The sequence below is a fragment of the Stylophora pistillata genome, chromosome 9, assembly GCF_964205215.1.
Source record: "Stylophora pistillata chromosome 9, jaStyPist1.2, whole genome shotgun sequence".
Classification (NCBI taxonomy): Eukaryota; Metazoa; Cnidaria; class Anthozoa; order Scleractinia; family Pocilloporidae; genus Stylophora; species Stylophora pistillata.
Window position 1 is genome coordinate 12,052,701 of NC_142527.1, and position 15,697 is coordinate 12,068,397.

General features: G+C 40.0%; 1 long non-coding RNA gene across 1 annotated transcript in view; it reads left to right on the forward strand.

Annotated features, from left to right (window-relative positions):
• Positions 1 to 2,331, forward strand: part of LOC111342920 (uncharacterized) — a 5,136-nt gene extending 2,805 nt beyond the window's left edge. Inside the window, exons 2-3 of the long non-coding RNA XR_002695996.2 lie at positions 215 to 279; positions 1,685 to 2,331. This is a non-coding gene — a long non-coding RNA (uncharacterized LOC111342920). The remainder of the gene's footprint in view (positions 1 to 214; positions 280 to 1,684) is intronic.
• The last annotated feature ends 13,366 nt before the right edge of the window (positions 2,332 to 15,697 follow it).

The following is a 15,697-nucleotide window of genomic DNA, read 5'->3' on the forward strand; positions in this document are numbered from 1 at the left end:
ACGAGCTGCGAATTTCTACCAGCTTACAGCTGACTCAGCGAAAGCGATTAGAAAGGGATATTTCATTATACCACTCTAAAGCTACTGGGTGAAAGCTCAATAACATGGTTCATTGTACGGCAATTTGTCACCCACACACGCACGCACGCACACACACAAACCAACACGCACACAAAACAAATTTATTGACCATGCAACTACTCTTTTCTTGCAGCAGCCCATGCATTGAGAACTTCTTGAAGAAAGAGAAAGAACTTCAAAGTCTTCAATTCCACTAGGGTAAGCCTTGTCTTTATTCAAGATATACACCGAGAAAAAACTGCGGAACTGTTGTTTATTGTGCAGATTATGCAATTCGTCCGTGCGTCTCGGCTCTCCTTTAAATTTTTTAAGTCTTAATTGAGATTGTGAACCTACACAGCTAAACGTTGGTTTTTGAAAGCTTTATTGATAAGCCTCAGCCCTCATTTGAAGCATATGTATCACATACTGAAGTGCCACTCTCTATTTAAGAAAAGAGTGTAAAACTATTGGATTTCGCTAGTAAAACTTCAAAACTGTTTCACGCATCTTATAAGAGAAAAGTTGAATAATTCGAATTAGAAATTGATGGAAACTGCTGTGTTGAAAAGTTATCAAAAACGACTTTGTCGCGATACTTGAAAATTTGTCAACCGTGACCTTTTTGGGTATGACCTCTGTCTTAACATCGTTTTTGGTGTGATTGATGTCACCTGTGCCCAGCACCAAACATGAGTCCTCTAGTGAACAAAGTAATGCGTCACTAAACACGAAAAGCGCAAAGTCGGCATCGCGTTATTGTATACTTGTAGTGTCGAGAGGTTCGAATAACTGGGAGGAAACATGTAAACGATACTGTAGCACTCAACGATTTCATTCAACATGTCGAACCGAGTGGAGCACATGGCAAAAGAACGCTTAACTGAGCATGCGCTGACTTACATGAAGATTCATGAGATATAACAATTTTGGAAACATTTGACTTGTTTTGTGTGTCATAATTGTTGGATTGAGAAAAATAAACAATTTAGAGAAAACACAAGCATTTTAAACACGTTGCAAAGTGTTTCGAACACGGAGGAGCGTATAAAAAATAGCATTTGTCAGTGATTTTGTTTCTCGCACTCGAGACAAACAAAAATTCCAAAAATTTATTTAGGTTGTGTATTGCACCCGCCGAAGACTCGCGCAATTATGAAACCTTCAAAACATCCTTACTGCCGATGAATCACGAAATGTCACGGCCACTGATGTGGTAGGGGTAACCAGCCTGGAGAGGCAGCTTTTATGTGCTTTTTTTTTTTTTTAAGGCAAGCGAAGGAAAGTGCATAGAGAGCGTGAGGAGCAAGATCTGCCCGCGCACTAAGGATCCTTACTCTTCCGCATTCCAACACAATATTTCCAACCAATCACATCTGTATACGAAGAAAAGGACGTGATGCTGGGTCAGGGAGGCTTTATTGAAGAGCTGGTTTTTACAAAAAAAACCTAGCCACTTTAAGCCACCTTAAGTAGCGACCATTTGTACGCGTTTTTCAGGCGAGTGAGGGAAAACGCGAGGATTCACGTTCCTTTATTTACGAAAAAAACCAAGCGACCAAAGAACTGGTTTTTATAAAGACAACTTAATCATAGATGTCTTCTTCTGTTCTTTTGTACGCAGATGTCGACTGTTACCACCCTATTTTGCTTACTTCTCATCCAAATGGTTAGCATTGCTCCATTCCCTTATAATGGACCCTCTCAGCAGAATAAAGACTTCGCCTATCGTGACAGTGATGAGACTGGTAACGCAATCCAAGAACGAAACGCGTTACGTCGTAACGGAAGCAAGAAGAGCAGCTTAAGTTTATTCTACAACCGAGTCACTCGTGCTCTTCATTCATGCGTCGAAAAAGGCTCTCGAAAAGTAGAAATTTGTGGTGACGATCAAGTGGTAACGGTCACGTGTCAGAAGAAAAGCTGGCGTTGCACTAGCAGCTCCCAAGCTTCATCCGACTGCAGAGAAATAATAAAGTACTCTAATGCCTGTGGAACAAAAGTCACGGATTGTGAATGCAAGTAAAAAGTTTATCAAAAACTCCCTTTGGAAATGACATCTGTTTACCAAAGAAACTACCGTTACCCTTTTGCTTTTGAGAAGTAATCAAAATTGTACATACTTTTTTTTAGCAGTACCATAAAACATTTAACATAGTGAAAAAAGCTGGCTATCAGTGCAACGTTTTGTACAGCAATTTCAGATGAAGGCAGATAGGTAAATAATGATGTCGATTTTTTTTAAAGTCAATAAAAATTATTTTAGGTTGATTTTTTCGTATTCAGTAAATTTGCCTAATAAAGGGATGATTGGTGCTCTTCAGTCAGCCGTTTCCATATCTAAATTTGCAAAAGCAGAGGCTGGGGTGAGATTAATGCGAGCTCGGGGACTTGCGCTTGATTAATGGAAAATTGTTTCACTTTCTTCTCAAGTCTTTGACATTTGCTGGCTTTCTTTGAGAGTGAGGAATGTTCTGTTTTCGTGGTTCCAAAGCCTCGAATAACTGGTTTTATTAAAAACTGGATCATTGGATAATGCAATTCAAGACTTTTTATTGGCTTAGCCATTATGGTATATTAGCCAATATACCATAATCTACAAATATGGTAAGCGTACGCGTCAGCTTAAAATCAAAAGGGAGCTAAAAAATCCGGTTTCTTCTTACAAAATAGTAATTTCTTGGGGGCGTTTTTAATAAAACAATTATTCCACTCGCGCTTGTTGAATATGAGATGATTATAGCCAACGAGGCGCTACGCGCCTCGTTGGCTATCTATCATCTCATATCCAACGTGCGCTCGTGGAATAATTGTTAATTAGTATATACCACAGAAGTGAATATAGTACTTTTCGCGAACGCTGATTGGCCAGTTCGGAAGTGAATGGAAAGAACTATTCACCTCCAATGAGACAAAATCGTGCGAAATGAGTTTCATTATGACCAGTTTTCGGTAAATTGAAAGAACTAATTATTTTTTGGTATCTTTGTGGTATATATTTAAACAATTATTCACCTCAGAGACGTTGAAAGTGGTAGATATTTACCTCCACCTCGGTCAATAATTGTTACTACTCTACATCACTTTTCCTAGGGAATAAAATATTCAGTACGTGAAATGTATACATTGACTCATATTCGAGTGTATCGTGAAATACTAAAGACGAGTGAAAAGAAATCCTTAAAAGATTCTTTTGGTTTGTTCGGAGGTCCCGTTGCCATAGACCCCCGGCATCCGGAAATTAAAGACGGATTTCTGCCCTTCCATTTGCTAAGTGGGGTATTCGAAGTTTAGTTTTCCCACATTGTTCATTCGGTCAAACAGGTTACAGTTAATCTCCCCCACTGGAGTGAAAATGTTCCGTCAGATTCGAAAAGTTTGCTGTCCTTTTAAAACAGAAATCCCGAAATGTTGATGTACGATTTTTATTAATCTTTTTAAAGTCAGTTCATGTTGAAAAGGATACAAGATCTTCTTAACGCGAGGGATAAGGCGCGATGCCACACACCGCTCCTGAACTTTATAGATCACTGGAAGTAACGACTCGGGGCGATAATTTTCGACAAACTCTCTTTTCCCTTTTTTAAAAATTGGAGGAACATTTGCTTTTTTACAATCTGATAACTGAAAGCCTTTGTTTAAACTAAAATTAATAATCGCCGTTATAGATGGAGCAAAGGAGTTAGCACATTCTTTCAACACGATGGTGGGCAGCTTATCATGTCCGATTGCCTTTAATTTTAATGTCCAATGAACGAAGGATGTCCCCAACTACCTCAACTGACACTGTGACATGAAATAATTGTTCAGTAATGCCTGGGAGAATTGGTGCGCTCAGATCAATTACACAGTTCGAATGATACTTGTAAATAGATTTGAAAAAGTCATTAAAGGCTTCTGCCCGCCCACGATCATCAGAAAATGAGACACCCTTGTTAGTTAACTTGTCAGGCACTGGCTTTTTCTCGCATTTGAAGGAAAAGAACGACCAAAAACGCTTAGAAGTCTTATGGATTTCATTTAATATCTCTTTAACATAATTTCTCCTTTCATAACGAAGCTGATTTCTAATTTGTTGCCTTAATTTGCGGAATTTTTCCACTTGTTGAGGAGATTTTGAGTTCCTATTACGCCGCCATAAGGTCTTCTTCTTGTTGATATCCTTTGCTAAGTCCTTTAATATCCGTGGAGGACGATTTAAATGTTTCTAGTTTACTTTTGGGACGAAGGTGTCTACAGCAGCAAAAACAAAGTCATTCCACTAATCCCAAAGAGAATCAAAATCTTCAAGGGAGTTAACACTGTGAATACCATTGCTGAGTGGAGTTAACAAAAGGACTTGTTTAAGAGACTCAAAATTTGCATTTTTGAAGTCGAATCGCTTCAGGCGAAAAACGTCTTTAAATTTTACATCCACAGCAAAGTCAAAGAAGACGGGAAAGTGATCCGATGAAAGTTTACTGTCTCTAAACTGGGGATCAGTTTTAGGGTCGAACATAAGGGAAGGGGTGTTTGTTGGAACGCGATCCAAGATGTTGTTACTTCTAGTAGGTTGCTCTACTGATTGAAATAAATAAAAATCCATCAACAAATTCGCAAAAGAAGAATCATCACCAGATGATCCAAAGCCTGACCCTTCTATCCACTATATGCCAGGGAAGTTCAAATCCCCTACTACGATAACATAGTAGTGATGATGACAATCCAAGGATCTTAGAAAGCCAGCGAATTGCTGAATAAATTGTTGATAGTTGTCAGGAGGGCGAAAGCAGTTTATAGTAGGACACTGCGATCGTACTTTAGGTTTGATATTTCAACAACAACTATTTCTAAACTTGAAAATTCTGACGGAGCTTTATGGAGAGTCGAAGACAGCGTACTTTTGATTGCTGTCATAACTCCACCACCAACTCTACCAACACGATCACATCTATAAATGTTATACGCAGTAGGCAATATCTCGTGATCCATGATTGATTCGTTTAGCCATGTTTCAGTAGCCTGCGTAGCGGCCCTAGAGGAGGGAAGAAGGGGGTGGGGAGCCGAGCGGAAAGAGGCTTCGGGAGAGGAAAGGAAGGGCCTGCCAGCGACCCCGCGGATTCTACGAAACTCCCACCGATTAATTATGCGTATCGCGTTTCCAATGTCAATCAAAAACTGTCAAAACTAACCAATTACGAAGCGCCATTTTAAGACGTACGCCAGTGAAGCATGGAAAATACTAAAAAAGCAGAGCACTGACCCATGCAAACTGTCAAAACACTGGCCGCACGTGAATGAAAATGTCGGACGACAAGGAAAATTTCAAAGAAAAACCTATGAACACTTTTTGCAAGTTTTATGAACTCTTGAAAAAGGCTTCGTGTCCATCTTCGGTTGAGAACTCGAGCTCTAATTCAATATATTGGTCGTAAGTGTTATTTGGTAAACAGAACACAAAAATTTACTTCGCAAGCGACTCGGAATTCCGCTCGTATTGATCATTTGCACATCAAGTATTCGAATTTTACTTTTTCTTACCTCAGGCCAGTCCAAGTTTGAATCGTGTGTGATTCATCAACTATCAGAGCAACTGTTCTGGACACAAATCCCTTATCTTTATCTTTAAAGAAGTTTGTGAAACGTTCATCGATTGCACTCTCGGCCGAAGCGTATACCAGACCAACTTGTGATAATGAATCCAAATTATCGAGAACTTCGGTTAGATTACAACCAGTTAAACCAAGAGATTCAAGTTCGAGTATTTGATCCTGTATGATGCTTGTAAATGGAGTTATAACCAACACAGCGGGCCGTTTATCGTCGTTGGCCTCGAAGCGTGCAAGCAACACTAGAGCTTGGAAAATTAAACTTTTTCCAAACCCAGTCGGAAAAATAGCTCCAAGATCCTTTTTGACGTAGAGCTGTTCCAAAGCTTGGCGCTGTTCGTTTATCAGATTGATTCCGCGTTGTTCTAGGATGCCTGTTTCTTATCACTTTTACGGCTGAGTGACAGTTATTTGATCTCGACTAATGAGAATTCTTCGTCATTGAGAGATCAGATATTTCGTAGAATCCACGGGGTCGCTTGCAGGCCCTTCCTATCCTCTCCCCAAGTCTCGCTCCGCTCGCCCTCCTATCCCTTCCCCAAGCCTCGCTCCGCTCGGCTCCCCACCCCCTTCCCCCCTCCCTCTAGAGCCGCTACGCAGGCTATGTTTACCATAATGGAGAGGGTTGGGTTGGAGCTTAAACCTAGCAGGGAACTTATGTCCTATTGTTTTTGCTCCGGTACTGCTTGTCAAATCCTTAAAAAAGGAAATAAATGAATAAATGAATAAATAAATAAGTAAATAAATAAACAAATGAATAAATAAATAAGTAAATAAATAAATAAGTCATTGTTGCAGATCATTTACCCAGCTCTATTTTAAGGCCCCTAAGATGTGCCATTTCAAAACTGACGTGTAACATGTTTATTGCAGATCTTACTAAATGTAACGGTGCGATGCTAAGTATGTACTTGTAAACCGCGAGTCTTTCCTATCTGAGCTCAAACTTCAAACTATCCTCCCCATGACAGCTTGCGGCAATATTGCAATGAGTCAAATCGTATTCTTTTTACGTCACTAACTCCAAATAGAGAGTTTTAGATCCATTTTTGATGTTTTAACCGCAAACGTCCAGCCGCGTTTAGCAGTTTGAGGTCAAAAGTTAGAACTTTTCAGATTTTCAGCTTCTGTATCGACGTCGCCTATCGCTCGAAAAAATCAACATGTACGCCGCCATCTTGAATTACACAAGGCATGGTGGACCCACGGAGGTCCTTTTTTTCAAAGTTGACACAAAAAGTGGTGAATTGTTCGGTTTTCTAGCGTCCCAAACGAATTGATTAAAAACAAAAGACTTCGTTTGACATATATTTACAGGACATACGCGAGAACTTTCGGACTGGAAGAAGGAAAAGGTCGAGGGAATTGACCTACCTGAAACTGCCTTGCCCGAATTCGAAGTACAAATGTGGTCCGCAAACGGTCGACGTGACCGCTAGAGTCTTGCCACGTGATTCCTAGCGGTTTGCGGTCACACGTATTCAGAAACAAACGTGGATCTAAAACTCTTTTTCGTCTACAGATTAAAATTTGACGATGGGGATTAGGGTCTATTAGAAACCGCAAAACAGGGGGAAAAAACTTCCAAACCGCAAAACGACTTCGTCAATTTATGAGTCTTTAACAACTATATATCTTCAGGTTTTGATCCATACAATTTTTTTTTCTCTGGAACTACCACGATGTGGTACTTCTGACCTCAAATTTTTTAGAGTAATCTAATTGAAAGTTTTACAGCATATTCCGCGGCGATTATCCACGATATAATTTTTATTGCCTTCTGTAAATTTTTTGTTTTGGACGGGTATCAGTTGAACAGGATTTCCGTTGGTTTTCTAAAGGATTTCCTTTAGAATTGAATAAACTCCATTTAAGTAGTGGTAGTTATGTAGTCATTACAGTGCTAAACGTCTAATAGCTATCTTGTCTACTGATTGCTATCGGGTTTTATTATCAAAATACAACGTGACTTTGCCTCATGGCGTATTTTTGTGGATGAATCTCTGAGATAACGTAGAGAAGCATGTCCACAACTTAAGGAATTTGTCATTAACTCGCAGACTGAGTATTCAGCCCTTTTTGCTCTGGACCAAATCATACTGCTTAAGGGTCAAAATTAGAGCTAAACTGATATCACTGCACAATACCTTGAACACTGCGCGTTTGATGATACATGTAAGTCATTGATTCCCGCTGTTCTACGTGCGCTTAAGGTTAAGATGTTAAGTAAACAAGGAATTTCACGATAATTATTATCACCTTTTAATGGCCCTAAGTGGTGTTGCTCTTTTAGGAAAATAAACTTTACTTAAATAAATAAACCAATTATCATGCAAACGACTCAAATAAAAGATTTGAGCTCGCGTACTGTTTGAAGTAACATTATTTATTGTAGCCTTTGCTTTTCTCCTTCACAACCAGCGGTATTTTGCAACAAATTTGCACCCTGTCTCTAAGTTTTAGGCCCCAAGCTTGACCATTGATAACCTGCTGGCAGAGGTGTTTATTTGTCAACTTCCCCTACGGTCCACGTCAAAATAAAGTCCTCTGCGCTCGGCCTGTTAAATCTTCCTCGAGCATGCGCCTGGGAATTATCCAAGTTTGTGGATAATCTGATTTGCAAAACCGGTCAGAACCTGCTCTAAACACGTTTTTATGGGCACGCATCCTATTAAGCTATATAGGAAGACCAAGTGTGAGCCCACAATCAAGTTGAAAGTTGGCCGAGTACTACCGAGAACTAATTTGTTTCTAAGCAACAGGCCGAGCATGCTCGAAGAAGATTCAACAGGCCGAGCGCAGAGGACTTTATTTTTACGTGGACCGTAGGGGAAGTTAACAAATGAACGCCTCTGCCAGCAGGGTAGACCATTGAACATGAAGTTTTAAAAGTAAATAAAAAATTTCATAACCCATTTCCGCGTGTTTATAAACAGATGTGGTCGTAACGCATCCTTTACATACGAACGTAATGTAAAAGATAACAAATGACATTTTGTAACGGCGTCAGGTGCTTTTACTTTGTGGAAAACTTGACGACATTTTGTAACGGCGTCAGCGCTTTTTCCTTGTAGAAAACTGGAAACAGAACTTCCGTTGTTCCCCTAAAAAGTTCCCTAATTAACTATCTTTGAAGAATTGAATAAACCACCAAAGTTTTGACAGTCAACTCAGTATAGAAATTCTGATTGGAAAAGAACTGATGTCACACATTACACGAATTTGAATCGTAACCTTTGTAACAATCCCTCAAATCCTATGGGAAATGTTACATTCTCATAATGGTGCCCATTTATTGCAGGGCCCCTAAGGATACCAGCCTCGCAGCTGACTGGGCCACCCTGGCTAAATGAAGATGTCTTGTCTTGTCTTGTCGAAATTACACAAATGTCTAATAGAAACAAGCCATGTAATGAAGAGAAAGTTGAGGTGTTTTTTCCTGCGTTAGAAGGAAAAAAGGATATAGTTGAAATCGTTTTTATCTGGCGTAAATGGAAAATAAATCAGTGATACCTGAACAAAAAGAACTTTGCCTTCCTCCTACTAACAAATTAGAGAGCCAGTTTCGTATTGCATCGGTTAAGTTTATTTGTTGTTAAATAACACTGAACTCGCGTTCATTGTCTTGAAGAACGAGATTAAAGACTGATATTTTTTAAAATCAAGACCTCTCCTCATAATAACTTAAATGTCAATGCCAGGAGCTCACCATGGTTATTTCGAAGAAAATGCAATGAATATTTAATCGTTTGTGATGACAGTAAGTTGCCTTACTCCCAAGTGAAATAGATTTAAATTATTTAACCAACTTGGAAGTGTTTTAGGCATATGAGGAAGTTTTAATGAAAGGAACACTGGTGAATTTCCTTCAATCGCTAAAAAAAATATTCCTCGAAAGGCTGAGTCGACCGGATTTTGAGAATGAAAACGTATATAAGGGGAACGAAGAGCTGAGAACAACAATGAAAAATCCCCATTCTGAAGGGCTTTTCTGGTGAAGGGATGGCCTATCGTGTTAAGGTGGGTAATTCTATTTTGGCATTTTCTTTCTTGAAATAGTTTAATTTTTTACAAAGGGTTTGAAAGCTAATAGGTGACATATATCTACTAAGATTAGGCACCTCAGCAAATGAAATTTGTGTATCAAGCCTTACATCTTAAAAACGCAGTTCTTAAGTTGAAAAATATTAGCCCTCTATGTTCTCCCAGGAAGAGTAAGAGAGGATAGCTTTAGATACAGATCGTTACATACGCAACAAGATATTTCGTTTCTGATTGGTCAAAGAAAAATGCGTAAATAGGTCATGAAGTAGAATAATATGTTTCCGTTATTCACTTGATCAAAATTAAAGCAATCTAAGATTAATGAATAGGCTAATTCGGTTTTATCAACCGAGTTGACGATGTAGGTTGGCTACCCGACTGAGTTAACGTAACAATTTTGAGCCGCCTCAAATAGTTGTCTACTGTTCGGTTCTTTTTTATAGGCAGATGTCATCTACTATCACCTTATTTTCCTTACTTCTCATTCAAATGGTAAGAAATGCTCCCTTTCCGTTTGATGGCCTCGCTCAGCAGAATGAAGACTTCGCCTATCGTGACAGTGATCAGAATGGTAACGCAATCCAAGAACGGCGGAAATGTGTTTCGTCATAACGGAAGCAGGAAGAACAATTTAAGTTTATTCCACAAGCGATTCACTCGTGATATTCATTCCTGCGTCGTAAAAAAACTCTCAAGTAGCAGAAAAGACCTGTGGTGGAAATCTTATAATAATAACAGTCACTTGTACGGACACAAGTTGGAGTTGCGACAGCGGGTCCGGATCTTCGCCAGATAGTAAAGAAGTGCGAAAGTATGAATGCGGAAATACGTATGTCACAGACTGCAAATGCAAATGAATAAAGTTCGTTGAACGACCTTTGGAAATGACATCTGTTTGCCAAAGAAATTGCCGTTATCCCTTCAAGGGATAACGACAATTTCAAAGTTTCTCTTTAACAGTTATCAAAGTTGGGGGTATTTTTTTAGGAAGTGTAGTAAAATACGTAACATAGTAATAAAAGCTGGCTCTCAGTGCAGCGTTTGGCCCACTGATCCAAAATGAAAACAGCGGAAAGTAGTACTTCTAGCTTCGATTGTATAGGTAAATACTGATGTTGAATTTTTTAGTATCGAATAAAAAGTTTGTTTGGTTGGCGTTCTTTTTCCAACCCACATTCTGAAGTCATCCGTCTCCCCCGTTTTAGTCCCCCAGAAGCAGAGGTTGGGATGTGGTGAGCGTGAGTCGGGGGGGGGAGGAGGGGGGCCCTGTGACGAGGAGAGGGCGTAGAAAGTTCAGTATAGTATTGGTACCAGGAGCCCATTACCCGGAGCTTCCATCTTCCTTACTGACCCTCTGAGCCAACCCTGTCCCGTATCAGTAGTCTAGGGCGCCTTACCAGCTAAAACCGCAAGGCCTGGGTCCGAGTGACTCGGCCGGGAGATAATGTATTCATATGGTAACCCTAACCCTAACCCTAGCCTCTTACACCTACACCATATGAATACATTATCTCCCGGCCGAGTCACTCGGACCCAGGCCTTTCAGGATTGTGAGGATCGTGCATCATACGTATCTAATACCGCAGTTCAAAATATATGAACTTCATATATTCATTGTATCTCATTAGATATTTTAATTCGCAAGTATCTGCTATATCATAAATATTTTAACTATAACATTTACCACTGATAGCCATCGACGTGATCTGCATTTCGAGCAGAAATAACCATATCCAGGTTACAATTTCCACAACGAAGCGAACTTAGCAGCAATCCACTACCTTGAAACCTTTTTAACTCTCTTATGTCCTCGTCTGCCAATGCTGAGATTTCCGGTAAATTCATAGCCTCGTGTTGATCACAATTATCGTGTAGCGTGAAATATTTGGTGGACTTTTTGCAAGGCAGAGGCGATTTTTTAGGTATTCGGGAACAAATTTTTGCGCTGGAATAGACTGAAGCTTCGGCTGGGAACTAATTTTTGCGTTTTTTTTTTTCCAAGTAGCACGATATCAACAACAAAGGAAATGTAGTATCTTTAACTTTTATAATTCTATGTGATGATTAATAACAGTTCCCATAGGGCAGCCTAATCGTTGCTCCAGAAATTGTTGATCACCTTGCCTGTAACGGTCGATCTTGAGGGACCTCAAGAATATTTTGTCCTGTAACGCTTACCCTGTCGGAAATGTTAACTATTCACATGAATGTTATCATATTTTTCAATAATTTTAGCTAAAAACCATGAGCCCCCAAATATTTTTCTCACCTTGCCTTACACGTTTAAAATATTTTCAAAACTTCGCCTGTTCCTGTTTGTAAGTCCGGCCAAGCCCCTATGGTCATTGGCTCCCGTAATAGCAACTAACTTTGGCTTATAAGTACCGGTGTTTATTAATACTTGTAAAACTCCCTAAACAAGTCTACGACAGTTAGACGAAACGCGTCGGAGAATAAAGAAGTTTTACAACTGCTGTTCGCAGAAGTGCTGCTCACTTGGTTATATTTAAAAAATTAAAACATTTTTTGGTAGACTGATTGGCATGCCTTGTTAATCTATTCTGTCATCTTCATTCCGGATATTATTGATCTTGCGACTAAAGAATCGAGCTATGTCATCAGCTAGAGCGCGATCATCACGATAATAAGGAAAACAGAGATTAGCCTTCGGCGCGAGGTGTGCTTTCATTCCTATAAACAGTTTTCCAAGATCACAGCTATTGTCATCTACAAAGTCGGTACAAAATGTTTTCCGTGCGTTGTGTATAAAAGGGACCACATAGTTTCTCTTTTTCTTGAGATTTAGGAAGTCCCATGTTAATTTGGTTCTTCGCCAGGTCTTTTCTGCTTTACATCTTTGTCTTTTCGCCGATGCGATCTCCTCGATGTACCAGGGAACTTACAGCCTAGTCATTACCCTCTTAGTCTTGATTGGCGCATGATAGTTAGCCTGAAAGAAGTGTATTTTCCGCGGTTTTCAACCAACTTGTCCAAGACACCAGGGCGACACCTTTCACTGCAATCATTACTACGCAAGTCAGAAGAGGCTTGATTGTTGCGAAGATCAGCCGTGTTAACAGGTTTAAGCTTTTTATATGTGACCATTTTGACTTTGGAGACAGTCCTTTTAATCCTAAGATCACAAACATTTGAGGCATGATCAGAAAAGTACTGGTGCACCCTGGGTAATTTTTAAATGATAGTGCTTGTCTTCCGATTAATGACGAGATCAAGCGTATAACCATGAATGTGTGTGGTCATATTTACATGCTGGTGAAGACCAAATGAGTCTATTATATCCAGAAACATCGAGGCGTCAGGATCGTCTGTGACATCCGTCTGATTGTTGAAGTCACCAATGATCAGCAGGTGTCCCTTTGAAAGAGTGACATCCTCGATGTATCGGTCTAAATTGTTGGGGAATTCATCGAGAAACACCTTCATGGCTACCCTTTGGTCAGCCGAGTACGTTGTTCAATAAACGATGATAACTCTTAGATTATTCGAAGCGGAAAGAGACACTATCCATTCTGAGCGCTCAGATGACTCTAGCCGTCCAAAATTGAACGAAGTGACCTTTAAAAAATCCTTGGAAGGGAATGTAGTTCCACCACCCCGATAGCCATCCCGAGGGTTACCCAAAAATCAGTAGCCACAAGAACATAGCTGAGCTCTTATAGAATATAACCAAGTATATGTGACTACAACGAGATCGAACACTTGTCCACAGACGTAGTCCATGAAATCCCCTGTTTTGTTTCGATAGATTGAGTGTTCATGAAGCAAAAGGACAAAGAATGATTAACGTCATTTACAGAAGGCTCACAGAATATGTTGACAAGGCTAGCCGAATTACGTGACTGGGTTTGGAGCATCCTTTGTGGTCTGTAACACGTTCCACCAATAGGGCTGAAGTACCTTCAGCGCTTTCTAATGATGGTCATGCTTTGTCTGTTCGTTCCCCGTTGTTTTTGTCTCTTTATTCCTTCCAAGATGTCACAGCGAGGAATTTAATCCGGGTTTACAAAATAGCTATTCAGGGCATCGATTCGGCGGATATTTGGCTCGGAACTTTACTAAATTGCAAGAAATCTCGCTTTTAAGGTCTCGGTCAGCAAAACCTTGGTTAGTTTGCTAACACAGGTCTGATGAAGCCATTTTTCCAGATCCATTGTCTTCAAATTCAACACACACAACTATCGTGGTCTCTGGCACAGCTGTCGATGTGACCAAGCGGAGGCGTTTCAAACGTCCATGCGTTTATTATGCAAACACCACCGCCACATTCCCCGTATTATTAGAGGATGATTTGGTTCTTAAACTAAATCCTACCCTGCTACCGAGCAAATAAACTCTATTGTCACAACGCGATGCAGACCAAAGGATGCTTTCAAACTGTGCACGTAATTTTGCCAACCTCGTCAAGATTATGCTGTGAGCCTTCTGCAAGAGAGGTAAATTACGTTAGCTCTTTAGTCTGGGAAGTGTTCATGAAAGGATGGGTAGAGAGCTACAGACCAATGAGTCAGAGGACTTTCAGAGCAGAGATCACGAAGGACAAAGCAGGTGCACACCCTCCGATGTTTACGCACAGCCAAAACCTCTAGTATTGATCTCTCAATTCTATGGCCGCAGAAGATCTGTTTTTGTCCAACGATTAACTTGGTAGGGACACAAGTATACAAAAATTCCATAAAAGTGTTGGACTTGAACCAACACAGATTTATGATTACGGAAGCGACTTGGAAAGTGAATTCATGGAAAATGAAGACGAACAGTCGAGGGACTTTCCTATAATTAGAACTTCCCCTACAAAATCTGGAACTCAAATCAATGCTTCAGCAAAATTTGATCTTTGAATGTACCTCACCAGTCCTTGTCACAGCGTTCAAAAACTATTTAGAGTCAACACTCTTGTGCTTTACCACCACTTGAACTGGTACCATCACAAAGTGAGGCCATAATACACTATACGTCAACTTTATCCACCCTCCATAATGAATCAGATAAGATGAAATTACTACGTCAGCAGTGAAGCTAGTATGGTAATTGGAAAAAAGAAAGCAAGTGGAGTCGACTTGGAAGTTTTGGCCGCGTCATTAGGATGGGTGACAACAGCTCAGAGATGGCACTTATGTCGAGTGAAATGTCCACGAACTGCCGCGATATAAAGGCGTTCTCGAATGTGAAATTACTGATCACCAAACGGAATAGCTGCAGAAAACCGCCTTGACGAATGCAGCTTGAGGAGTCAGGTCTACAAAAAAATCTGCTAATTTCGTTTTGTAACAGTAGGAAATAAAGTATTGTTTGAAACTATTCATAAATTATTGTTAGAGGTTATGGAGGTACGCCTCACTCCAGTACGTCAGAGGAAGACTGAACAAGTCTAAAAATAGGTAAAAACTTAATATTAACAAATTCATCGAAGAAATATATCTCCGATTACCGTAAGCCCTTAAATTTAAACGTCAGCCGTCAATGACCCTCAAATTTAACCGTCAGCCGTCACAGTTAGAAAAATTAACGATCAAAGCTACCCCCACCCCTCCCCCCATTGAGACCCTCATTGAAGTCTCATAACTGACTCCGTTTTCGAGATGGTTTGGCAGATAGTGGGAGCAAACGGCCGTTGAAGGCTCTAGCATTTTCAATGTTAGGTTTTAAAACTCGCTGGCAGAGTGTGATAAAACAAAACAATAGCACAAACTATAACTTGTGAGACCTTTGTTTCGTAACTCCGCCCTGACAAGCTAATGAGCTACAGCAGTATTCTCTGTGGAAGAAAAGACGCAAGATCTCGTCCAATGAAAAGCAACCAGTGTATGCTTCGCCACTAATATTACAGATCTATAACTTTTTTGCAACTGCAAATGAATGTCACGAGAACAATAGGCACTCTGCCCAATGTTGATACAATTTTCCAGCCCAAAATTGTTGATGTAATCTTTGTTCAAACTTAGCCTCACTATTTATGGAAAGAAGTCTCTATTACAGACAAAGCA